The sequence below is a fragment of the Anabrus simplex genome, chromosome 2 (genome assembly GCF_040414725.1).
Source record: "Anabrus simplex isolate iqAnaSimp1 chromosome 2, ASM4041472v1, whole genome shotgun sequence".
NCBI lineage: Eukaryota > Metazoa > Arthropoda > Insecta > Orthoptera > Tettigoniidae > Anabrus > Anabrus simplex.
Genome location: NC_090266.1, coordinates 561,577,227 through 561,590,192, shown reverse-complemented (window position 1 = coordinate 561,590,192; position 12,966 = coordinate 561,577,227).

The window sequence follows — 12,966 nt, the reverse complement described above, 5'->3', positions numbered from 1 at the left end:
CTAAAAACAAAAAATACGCGTTTCTTGATTTTTAAAGGAGGTTCCATATTTAAATTTTTATGACTATAACATCTTCAGTTTTTGAGATATAAGTCTCCTCATAAAAGGTGTTCTTTACCCCCCTTTTCACCCCTTCATAGGATTTTCCGAAAACAAAAAAGTACGTGTTTCTTTATTTTTAAAGGAAAATCCAAATGCCAATTTTTCCTACTCTAAACCTTTAAGTTTTTGAGATATAGATATACTCATTTTAAAAATTAACCCCCCTTTTCACCCCCTTAGCGACGGAATATCCAAAAATCCTCCCTTAGCAAGCACCTACATGTTAATATGAATGTATACCCAAAATTTCATTTCTCTGTGTCCAGTAGTTTCGGCTCGGCGATGATGAATCAGTCAGTTAGTCAGTCAGTCAGTCAGTCAGTCAGTCAGTCAGGACAAGTTATATATATAGATAGATAAATCCAGTCTTTTGAGAACTTCACTTTCCTCTCTTCATAACATTAAATCTTTCAACATCTCATTTATACTTTACTAAATTTACTAAAATATAGCTCTTGGCACAGGCCACAGCAAAGTGTAGCTTCCACCGAAGTCCCAGTCTCATTCATGGCTGTGACAGTATGGAAGCTGCTGGGGTATGGGTGGTGCTGAGTAATGACATTTGGAGCACAACTAGTGTCTGAGTGTTGTGAAAGGTGTTGCTCATAGGATCAGTCGTGCTGCAGTGGCACCTTCTGGTCCAGTGAGGAAAGCAATGGCAAATTACCTCACTCCTCATCTTGCCTAGTACGCCTCATTAGGGCTCTGCCATTGGTTTTTGCAGTTTCCCTAAAACTGCATAGCCTTTGGTGGTGGTATTTGAGGATCCAACGAGCCTCTGGGCTGATGACCTAACAGACAGACACTAAAATATAGAGGACATGTTCCTTTCATTGCTTTATTTCTCCAACTGCCAAGCTGACAGGAATTGGCCAAGTGTTTGAGATTTGAGGGTGAAGAATACATATTACTGAGAACTTGTCTGTAACTAGCAGTTTGAAAGAGACTTCTTTCATTCCTTTATCATAATGTAGAAACCACGTTTCACGGATATCCCGTCTCCGCTTTGTCCAGCACTGTTTCAGGTATGGTCACCGAGGTTCCAACCCGTGACACGGTGGTGAAAGGCCGAATTCTAGCAAATTAAATCACGATGGGTGACGCCAAAAATTAATTATATCAGCAAAACAGTTTAGTTGAATGAGAAACCCTTGTAACCTTTTTTGGAATTGAAAATATAACTTTTCTATGAATCATATCGGATATCTCCTTCCTCATTCTGTAAGCCGAGCAAATACTTAGCCTCTCAGATAAGTTACAAGCGCTACGCTTATTTTGTTTAGCATGTCAGTAAATGTGGGCTCAAAACTGAAACTTACCACGTTGATCATGGTTAATTAATAACATTTACTAATGCCAACATACTTTCACCATGAGTGTAAATATTGGTCAACTGCTGAACAAATCAGTTCGACAGGCGCAAGCAATACTGCCGTCATATTGCTACCAAATCGCCAACGTACATACGAACTCAGGACCTTACAGATATCGAGAATTTGATATTGAGCAACATGTGAGGAAACTTTACATGTCTGTATCGGAATTCGTACGTGTCAGTGTGCTTTTCACATGACCTCGCTTCGTTCCGAATGTCAGGAATAATAATTTACAGCTCTTGCTTCTTGGGCATTAGACACTTCAACAAATTCATTATGAAAGTAAGAATAATTCAACGTGATGAATGTTGAATTTATGTCTTAGGTGTAATAGCTACCTAAAAGAATAATAGTTATGAAGAGATTTCTCAAGGAGAGCTACCTGCTAGGTTCTGACCTTCATGGCAGTGAAAACGCAATCGCGAATCCTCATTCCCACATACACAATGAGTTGTCTTTCTTTCCATATCAAACGTCTGGTAGTGACGGGTATTGTTCGGAACACCGAATAAAACCCAACAGTTGGCATTTCTGTTCAGTTATATGTAGCAATGTAATAGTGTATATACATACATACGTTACTATTCTAAGATGTCTAAGACACTTGTTTTAATATGTCGTTGTACGTTGATCACATTTAATTAATTTATCTATAAGTTATATACAGTTTTTAAATGTTTTCATTCCTGCCCTAAAGGAAATTCTTCATGATCAGATCTATATATATAAGAGTTTTGTCTGCACATTGCTCAGAATTTGAAAAGAATGGTATTTCTGTATCGGTCATGTCCACAGTAACAAGGAAATGCACTTTTTACTTTTCCGTAATTTCTGTCTGTCTGTCTGTCTGTCTGTCTGTACACGCATCACTAGAAAACGGCTGAAGAGAATTTAATGAAAATCAGTATGCAAAGTCGGGAAATAAGTCGCTACAATCTAGACCATAAATAATTTTATTCACGCTGATAGAAATGGTAGTTTAGGGGAAGGCCTGAAATTTAATTTTCAAATATTTATGTTTTAGTAGTCCTATCTTCATAAAAATTGGTATGCAAAGTAGAGGAATACGTCGCTGCAATCTAGCCTAAGAATAATTTTATTCACGCTGAGTGAAATGGTTGTTTAGGGGAAGGCCTAAAATTTAATTCTTAAATATTTACGTGATTAGTGGTCCTATTTTGATTGAAAATTGGTATGCAAAGTCGGAGAATGAGCCACTACAATTTCAGATATAAGTAATTTTATTTACGCTGAGTGAAATGGTAGTTTAGGGGGAGGGCCAAATGTAATTCTCAAATATTTATATTATTAGTTGTCGTATCGATAAATACTACATAACCAAAGTTATAGAGAATTAAATTTCCGACCATTTATGTCTTATACATTTTTACCGTACCGGATATGATAACACAGATATTCATGAATTTGTATTTCTGTTGCTAAGTCCATATCAACGCCGAGCCACGAGAAAATGGGTTAACAGAATTTAATGAAAATCGGTATATAGAGTCGGGGAATAAGAAACTACTGTCTAAGCCATAAACAATTTTATTCTTCCTGGATGAAATTGTAGTTTAGGGGAAGGTGCCTAAAATGTAATTTTTAAATACCAATGTTATTGGTCCTATCGAAAAATACAATATAAAAAGTTATAGAGAATACAATTTCCGATTATTTATCTTTTATTCAGTTTTATCGTACCGACTATGATAAGAGTGGTATTTCAGAGTCGGAAGAAAACGTAATGTGAAGGCCTATAATATCGAAAGTGCATAACATTGATCAACAATAACATTACATCGACCATTGTTTATTGTGATGTTCGTTGTCTCTTATGCTGCCTCTCAACTCTGATGGATGGGATTACTGCTGCGTACAGAGTATAACAGCCTGACAGAACATTGGCGCGAAATAGCCGGGGATTTAGAAAACTTTCTTCTTTAGCATGCCATTCCTCTGGTTCATACATTTTCTGATACAGCTGGTACGTAACACACTGGTTCATCATAGTATTTCAGATATTCGATCCCTACTCTGACGCGCTGTTTTGAATGAGCAGTGTACATACTTAAGGCAGAGGCTCACTTAGTGGTGTAGTAGTAGTGGTAGTAGTAGTAGTAGTAGTAGTAGTAGTATGGCCTGGTCTAGAATAACAATTTAGGCCTATTCCAAATTATAGCACCACAATATTCACTAAATAACTCAAAATTCAACTCTGAAAAGAGCCGTTTCTTAAGATAAGCTTCTTTCTCTTCACTTTAATTAAATTCTATATTCAATTTATTCCAAACTAGCAGTGAAGAGGGGTTGCCTCTCTTATGGCTTGGAGGAAAAATTTGCCTTCAAGTCAGATAGATTTTTCCGCCGCCAGTGTAGTGAATTGATATTTTCCGACTCATCGGGTACTCCTAGGAAACAGAATAGTAATTGGGAATACCTTTTGCCCTGGGAGTCTCCACTATTCGACCCTCTCCCCACCAAAGAAAGCCGAAGAGTGTTCACGGATCACGGCTGTCTGCGGTTTGGTCATTCCAGGTCTGGAACTTTGGACTGTTAGATCGGCAGCGTAGTCCTGTTCGTTGAAAGTGAGAAAATGTGTGGTTTTTCATTTGATCGAATATTTCATATGAAGACATTGCATTTAATCGCGCCATTCCTACTGACGTCATTGTAATGACGTATGTTCATTTCAGATGGGAAAACCACTAAGACACTCTTTCTGAGGATGTAAAAAGGCATTATAATGAAAACATCACAACCTGATTGTGACTGATGGTATGAAATTGTGTCTTCCATTACAGTGAAAATTCCCTCAATCTTCATGAGAAAAGATGTTTGGTGACCTCCCGTCGCGTTCCTCGGGTAACGTTAAGAGCTATACAATTTAATACAATCTTGCTCACAACGTGTACACTACCTAACCTAGAATTCTGTATACAATGTAGAATTCCGTAGCGAAGCACGGGTACATCAGCTAGTATTCTATAAAACTCGCCCCTATCAGGAATTACGGGATACTGAAAATACTAGTGTTATTCAGAAACAACACATGTCCTAACCAGTGGCGGTTCGTGACATTTTACTCTGGCAGGGCTGTGCCGCCATCTCTTTCCCCTCTCCAATCGGTCCAATTTTCACTGACCAGCACCACGATACTTTTAGAATAATAATAATAATAATAATAATAATAATAATAATCCGATGGTACTGGCTGAATAGAAATCTGCTTGCATTGCATCATTAATTAATAAATTAACAACACTACAATGGCATTTATGCACACACATAAATAGGCTACGGTAACAGCTAATGCAATCCCGACTAATATGGAACTGCACTGTTTCACTGATCACAATCGCAAGTGATAATAACAACATTCACGAAAACAAATAAACAGTGCACTCCCGAATTTCTCTCTCCTTGCTCAAATTTCAAAGCATGACAACGTATTTAACAATTTTATCACACTACAAATAGTGCTGCCACGTTATGGTTACCGGTACACTTTGAATCTTTATAGAAATGAGTTGTTTAAATAGTCACTATAATGGAATTGATTGTTTTGTAAAATGTTTTGGAATTAATCTCTAACAACAGTTAATATAAGGAGTTGGGGGTGGGGGGCTAGGTACATTTGCAAAGTGTTGGCGATGTGCTGAGGGCTCCGCCGTTCAGCACTTACACCCGCCTGCACTCTTCCTTCCCCTGATAAGCCGATATCATCTTTCCAGGCATCTCCCACTCCCACACCCCGCACCCTTCCTAAACCCTAGGAACCTACTGAGGGCTCTGCCGGACAGACCATACACCCGCCTGGACTCTTCCTTCCCCTGACAAGCCCACATCGTTCTTCCACGCTCCTCCCGCACCCCGCACACTTGCGAAGTGCGGGACCTACTGAGGGCTCTGCAGCAAGTCCGAACGCCTCACGACTAAAGAGAAAACATCGAGCGTGCTGGACAGCAGCCACGGTCTGAAAGCCGTTGCCATTTTCTTGAAAATAGAAAAGCAAAATGTTTACAGGCGAAATAATAAAGGTAACATTGATTAACTGAACAGCACACCACCATAAGTTCGACTTCGTTAAATTTGCCCATATCTTTATGTAATCAATTACAGAGTGAATTGACGTTTAGGGGGGAGACCTAGCTCAACACGGGGAAAATAGGCCAATATTCATTCGATTGTTATATATGCTACAAACGTTGTTGAAAAATGCTGCACATATGCCAGTATTGGCATGCATAAGAGCAATCAGAAGCCACTTCAATAATGTCAAAATTCTAATTATTACATTTTAAAATAAAATGTTCAAAATTTCCCGCCTTTTTAACAATATATCATGGTTTCCTTCATAACTCTCTTACTGATTCAGGGATAATTATGATTTTTTCAGAGTTTCTTCGCATAATGTTGTACTACAATCTGTACCTCATTCAGATCAATAGGATTTAAATTCGATTTTATATAACATTTTTATTTAAAAAACTATTAATATTTTCTGGTGCTCGGAATAAAAACGCGACAAAAAATCCAAATCACAGTCTATGTTAATGATTGAGGTTCATTTTGTAGCTGGAGTTTTGATACACACTTTAAAAAAGGAAAAGTACGAAAATTCTTTATAAACTTGGAATTTATAAGGGAAACAGTGATATACTGTTAAAAAGGCGGGAAATTTTGAATATTTTAATTTAAGATATTAAAATTATTAAAATTCTGACATTATTGATGTTGCTTCTGATTGCCAGGAAGCATGCCAATACTGGGATATGTGCAGCAATTGTCAACAACAATTGTAGCATATTTAACAACCAAATTAATATTAACCTATTTTTTCCCTTTGTTAAGCTGGATCTCCCCACTATGTTTTTGATAAGGCGGTGGGGCGGCGCCCCAAAGCCCTTCATGCACGAACCGCCACTGGTCCTAACAGCTTACATCATAAGGCACTCACGTTATAGCCGTTTCCATCAAAAAGCACCCTCTCTCCTGTTTTCCTACCTCTGCGGAATGCAATCTGCATTGTTTAAAATTGTGTTAAAACAGCTGTTGAATCGTAATTGGAAGGTGAAATATTATAATACGTTCTTTAAATTTTCCATTGTTAATATGAACATCTGCTTTGTATTTCTGGAAGGAGTTCAGATGGAAAGGCAACTTTATTACGTGTATCAACTGAACACCAAGGTCTGTGATGAGAAACTCTTGCACCCAGAAATTTAGTCTCAGAATGAATGCATACGTCCCACCAACCACTTTTACGCCTTCGGAGACACCGAAATTTTTTGGCCCGCAGGAATTCTTTAACGTGCCAGTAAATTTACCGACATGAAGCTGGCGCATGTGAAATCCTTCAAATATCAACGGACTGAGAAGGGATCAAACTCGCCAACTTGAGCTCAGAAGGTCGGCGGTCTACCGCCTGAGCTACCCAGCCCGTCAAGCGAAGTATCCCACAAACCTACACTCCAAACTAGCACACAGCACACAATTTCGTGATTTATAGGTGTGAGAATAACTGGCTGATATGGCCTTGTAATAATATATAAAATGGGTTAGCCGTGTTGAAACTGCTTCACGGCTGAAAACAACGGGAAACTACTGCCTTAACTAACTACCGAGGACATGCAGCTCTTTCTGTAGGAATGTTGCACTAATGATGACATCTTCCCGGGTAAAATATTCCGGGGGTAGAACAGTCCCCCACTCGGATCTCCGGGTGCGGACTACAGGACTGGGGGCAATCATCAAGAAGATGAGTACCGACATTCTGCGAGTGGGATCGTGGAATATTAGAAGTTTGAAACGTTGCGGTAGGTTAGAAAGTCTGTAAAGGGAAAAGGGTAGAATAAAGTTAGGTATAGTTGGTATACCCGTAAAGTGAAGTACGTTGGCAAGAAGAGCAGGATCTTTGTTCAGGCGACTACATAATTATCAACACAAAACTAAACAGGGGAAACACACGAGTTGGTTAAATAATGAATAAGGAAGTAGTGCAGTGGGTGAGTTACTACGACCAGCATAGGGAACGAATCATTGTTGTCAAGGTAAACACTAAGCCAAAACCCATCACAATAGCAGAGGTCTACATGCCTAGTAATTCAGCAGATGATGAAGAAATCGAAAAATCATATATTATGAAGAGAGAGAGAAAATGTAATGCAATATGTAAAATGAGACGAGGATCTAATTGTGATGAGAGTTTCAAATGCAGTGGTAGGCGAAGGAAGAGAAAGTAATGCAGTAGGAGTATACGGTCTGGGATAAAGGAATGAAAGAGAAAGTCGACTGGTAGAATTCTGCACCGATCATAATTTAACCCTTGCTAATACTTGGTTCAAACACCACACATGATGGCTGTGTACGTGGGCAAGACCAGTAGGTACTGTGAAGTATGAGATAGACTGCATAATGATTAGGCAGAGATTCAGAAACCAGGTGTTGGTTTGCAAGACATTCCCAGGAGTAGACCTGGACTTTGAGCACAACTTGATGGTCGTACAATCTCATTTGAAGTTTCATTATAACACCATCATTTTCCTCGTTTTATTTCGCGCTAGCTCTTGTAGGTTTGGAACTTTTAATCTGAAGAAAGGAATGCTAAAATCTGTTATCTAAATACGTTGACAGAAAAGAGTGTGAGTAATTGTTTCAAGAATATGTTACACAAGGACTAAATGGAAAGGCCTGTTTCCCGACCCATACACCTGCAGTGGACGATTAAAACAACTCTGTGGAAATGGTGAAACTTGCTACTTATATCATTATCCGTCGGAGAAAACCTCCTGATCAGAAGAAGTACACTCCAACAGTATGGTGAAACACTGATTGTTCTCGAGCCATTGCTTTCCGGTGGGAGGCTCTCTGGGTGTTCAGAACACAACCTACCCAAGAAACATACCCACATTACCAGAAGATATCTGCTCGTACCAAGCGATTTCTCAAGAAAACTAAGAAAAATTGTTAGTAAAAATACTGCTCCACATTGAATAAGGAAACCCTAATAGCAGAAGTATGGTATTGGATACGACATTTGTGCAGCAGAAATTACAGTACTCAGGATTCATAACCTGATACCTCTTGGTTAGAAGATTTTGCTGATAGAATTACGCCACTGTCACCTAGTTATCCACCGTGTACATTTAATGAAGAGCCATCTGACCACTTTCTATGTTCTCCATTTACAATCAGCGAGCTCCGAGTGGCCATTAAGAACTCCGCCAGTACAGCACCGAGCATAGATGAGATCCGATACCCCATGTTACAACACCTTCCACACGAAACGTTGCGGCTTTCTCTTAGGATTGTCAATGAACGTTGGCTTCAAAAATGCATACCTGAGTCATGGAAGACGCAAATTGTAGTGCCCATTCTCAAGCCAGGAAACGAGCTAGGAGATCCAGAAGGATATCGACCTATTGTTCTTTATTCCTACACTGGAAAAACGGTGGAATGAATGATTGAAAAGAGTTTAGATGGTTGCTAGATTCACAATCTCTGCTACCTTCTACTAAAATTGGATTCCGCAAAGGTCGTGGCACGTATGATAACCATACCACACAAACCACTGCGACTGATACAGCTTTTATAAATAATCACTACCTTCCTGCTCTCTTTATGGGCGTATCAGCTGCGTATGGCAAAGTAAGAATACCAATACCAATACCAAAGGACAAACTGACTGCTCTTGGAATGTCTACAACCTTTGTATCGGGTATTAGATCAATTTATACACATTAGATTGCTTTATATTCGCCGTAACCATAGACTTCACTGACCACGACGATCGTCCCAAGGACTTCCTCAAGGTTCGGTGTTTAGTCCCCTACTATATACCACTTATACCGGAGATTTGGAGAATATTCTGCCTCCTAGGCTGAGCATTCGGCAGTACGCTAACGACGTATACATTTTTACTTCAGCGACGACAATAATGCTGCCAAGTGTCGTCTTTCAGAATCTATGCAACAGGTAAATCAGTGGTTACACGAACATAGGTTAGATCTTTATGCAAATACTGTTCACCTTCGGCAGTAATATTCAAAAGAAGAAGAATTTAACCACCAATTTATAACTTCATATTGGGATCACACAACATCTTGGTTCAACCACAAACCAAATTGCTCGGACTGGTTTATGATTCCCGACTCACTTGGACTGCTCATAAGCAACATATTGTTCCTCCGCACATTAACTCGAGTTTGATTGGGAGCACATCCATCTATACTATTACAGCTATATCGCACACTGATTCGCTCGAAGCTTGAATATAGAAGCATATTTTATTTCAGTGACAATAAACTGGATAGTCTTCGGTTTCAGTGCATTCGAATTTGCCATGGAGCTATGAAAACCACGCCAACTAATGCTCTTCTATTAGAAGCTGCAGAAATGCCCTGCACAGTTTCTTTCAGATAAGTTTATATTAAAGCAAACCCACACAAAAAAATCAACAATACTACCATCTCTTCGAAGATTACAACATTTAGCCGACGAACGAGATCGGCTTTCCTTGAATCAACGATATCTCCAGCTGTAAAGTGTCACGTATATAGACTCACTACTGACCCAACATTATCAAAAGAGTATAACAAACATATATGATATTCCATTTGAGTAATGCATATGTCTTATGGAAGTGAACAGATCACTAACATATCTACAAAAGATCCCAGATTGGCGCAGTTATGTCAAGATGATTTGACTTTCCGGTATCCTTCGTCTGTTGAGATTTATACTGATAGCTCAAAAATAACAATAAGCGGAGTAGGACGTGCATTCTGTTTTCCTGAACAACATGAAGCTCAAAGTTTTCGTTTGCCAGAACATATTTCCATCTATGCAGCAGAAGCTCTTGCTATTACAGAAACCCTCAAATATGCCAAACGATTCTACCGTAAAAGTATTACTGTCTTTACCGTTCCACCGAGCATCCTCTCCACACTATCTACACCGCTTATCCTCGAGAAACTCAATATTGTATATACCACATCAATATTATTCAAAAGCATATGAATTCCAAAGACACGGTTCCAGAGTAAAGTTCGCGTGGATCCCTGCCCACATCAGGATATTACAAAATGAATACGTAGATGCCTAAGCGAATGAAGCATACATTAACGGACAGGTCATGAATACTACCAGAAACTTCTTGGATTTTACAGTAATTATATATAAAATAGTCTACAGTCAGTGGACAAAGAAGTGGGAATAAACAAAGAGCCATAAAGGTAGATATTACTCAATGATCGAACAGAATCCCCTGCGATGTCCTTGCTTCACACAATGGAATACTCAACGACGATTCGTCTCGACAATCAGTCGAATGCGATTCAATCACGGAACTTTTAGAAGTCACCTTTATCGTATCAATATATTGGACACTCTACACTGTACATATGATGGCCAGTCGATTCAGGACTTAAATAATCTGTTTTTCTTTAACGTGCTCGTTACCACAAACAGCAACATGTGTTCATTACATCTCTGATCCATGCTACGCAACAGTTACCATTCTGTATCCGTACACTACTGGCGACCAAAAACAAAAAATGTATAATATTCTTAGGAACTATTTAACAGAAACTCGCCTACAAATCTAAATGATTTTATATGGTTATTTATGTAATTATAATGTGAAAATTGTGCAGTATAAATGTATTATATACTTTTTATATTCCAATCTACGTCAATGAATTGTAAGGAATTGCAATTAATTGTAAAGCTCGAACCAGAATTGTGTAATATCCAGATGGCTGTTTGGTCTCGCACTGACCTAAAGCCAAATAAATACATTAAGAAAACGGAAAGGCTGAACGAAATACAAGAGATGAAGAGTGGACAGTCGTGAAGAAGGAGATCAGTAGTGCTGCTGAAGAAAGGAGAGATCAAGTAAGACTCGGTGGATAACTCAGGAGATATTGGACCTGATTGACGAAGGACGAATACGTAAGAATGAGGAGGGCAGGATTAAAGAATGAGGTAGTTAGTGCAAGACAGCTAAGGAAGAATAGCTGAAAGAGAAGTGCAAAGATGTTTGAAGGTTGTATGGTTGTAGGAAAGGTAGATGCTGCATGCAGGAAAAACAAGGAAACCTTTTGAGAAAGGAAAACTGGGCGTATGATTAAGAGCTCGTAGAGAAAACCACTTCTAGCGAAAGAAGACAGGGCAGAAAGATGGTGGTAACATATCCAACGACTGTATTAAAGGAAATAATTTGATGATAAGGTTCTGGTACAAGAAAAAATTGTTGACGCTAAGGAAATGAGAGACCAAATTTTGAGGTCAGAATTCGACAGAGATTTGGGAGGCATATATATGAACAAGGCATCTGGGATTGAAAACATACCCTCAGAATTACTGTCTTAGGAGAAACCACTATGGCAAGTTTTTTTTTCCATTTGCTGTCGACCAAAGTATTATGTGTACTGGGGTTTTGAGGTTGTTTATGAAATAACCAGTATGTACACAGGAAATCCAAAAACACCATCATTTTACTCGTTCCATTTCACGCTAGCTCATGTAGGTTTGGAATGTTTAATTTATATTTGAATATGTTTTACTGCAGGTGGAACGCAAAAAGCGCCCGTTTTCAAACGTGTTTCAACCCTGCGTCAATTTTATGACATTATTTCTCAAAATCCCGTCATCTGATTTAATCCGCATTTTAACAGAACATACAGTATATTGGGATGTTTTATACATTGTTTATAAAAAGTTATCAGTTTTATAAGTTAACATTTTCTTGGCTCGGGATGGTTGTGGCTCGGGATGGTTGGTGGCGTTGTGATCCTCATAATAACGAATGGCTATTTATTTATTTAGCTTATGGTACCGTGCAAGTCAAGCCGCGCACAAACTGAGTAACATTGTAAAAGCAAAAAATAATTTAAAAAACAAAAAAAAGCAGTAAAACATGATCAAGTGAAAACCTCTTCGTGATAGCATTAGGTATTCACAGAACAATGCCTCGAGGGGAGAAAAGGAGAAAAATATTTATTATAGGAAACGATTACAATTTTGGCTTGATATAAGAATGGGTAACGCCTGAAATTATTTTGTTACCTGCCAAAGGAGCCGGTGAAAGTTAAGCAGATTTCTACAAGTACCTATATAACTCTCAAACTGCATCCTGGGGCTCCACAGACCCCTACCTGTGCATTTGCCAACACGAGAGAAAATCTGCACGGAGCTCTGCTAAAGCTGTAGGTGTAGACGACCGAGTGTAGTTCCCCTTAAAACAAAAATCACTGTCACTACAACTAATCAGCAAGTGTAACTTTAAAATTAATGTATACAACTTGTAACTGGAGACACCCTTTTAAAAACCACCCATGTCAATACATTGCACAAAAATGAGTTACACTGCCATCTAGTACTACAGAGGCAGAACTACCTGTTCATAATCAAATATCCTGTAAAAGTCACCCCTGTGATGAGTTACGGGACACTGAAAATACTAGTGTTCTTCAAAAACAACACATGC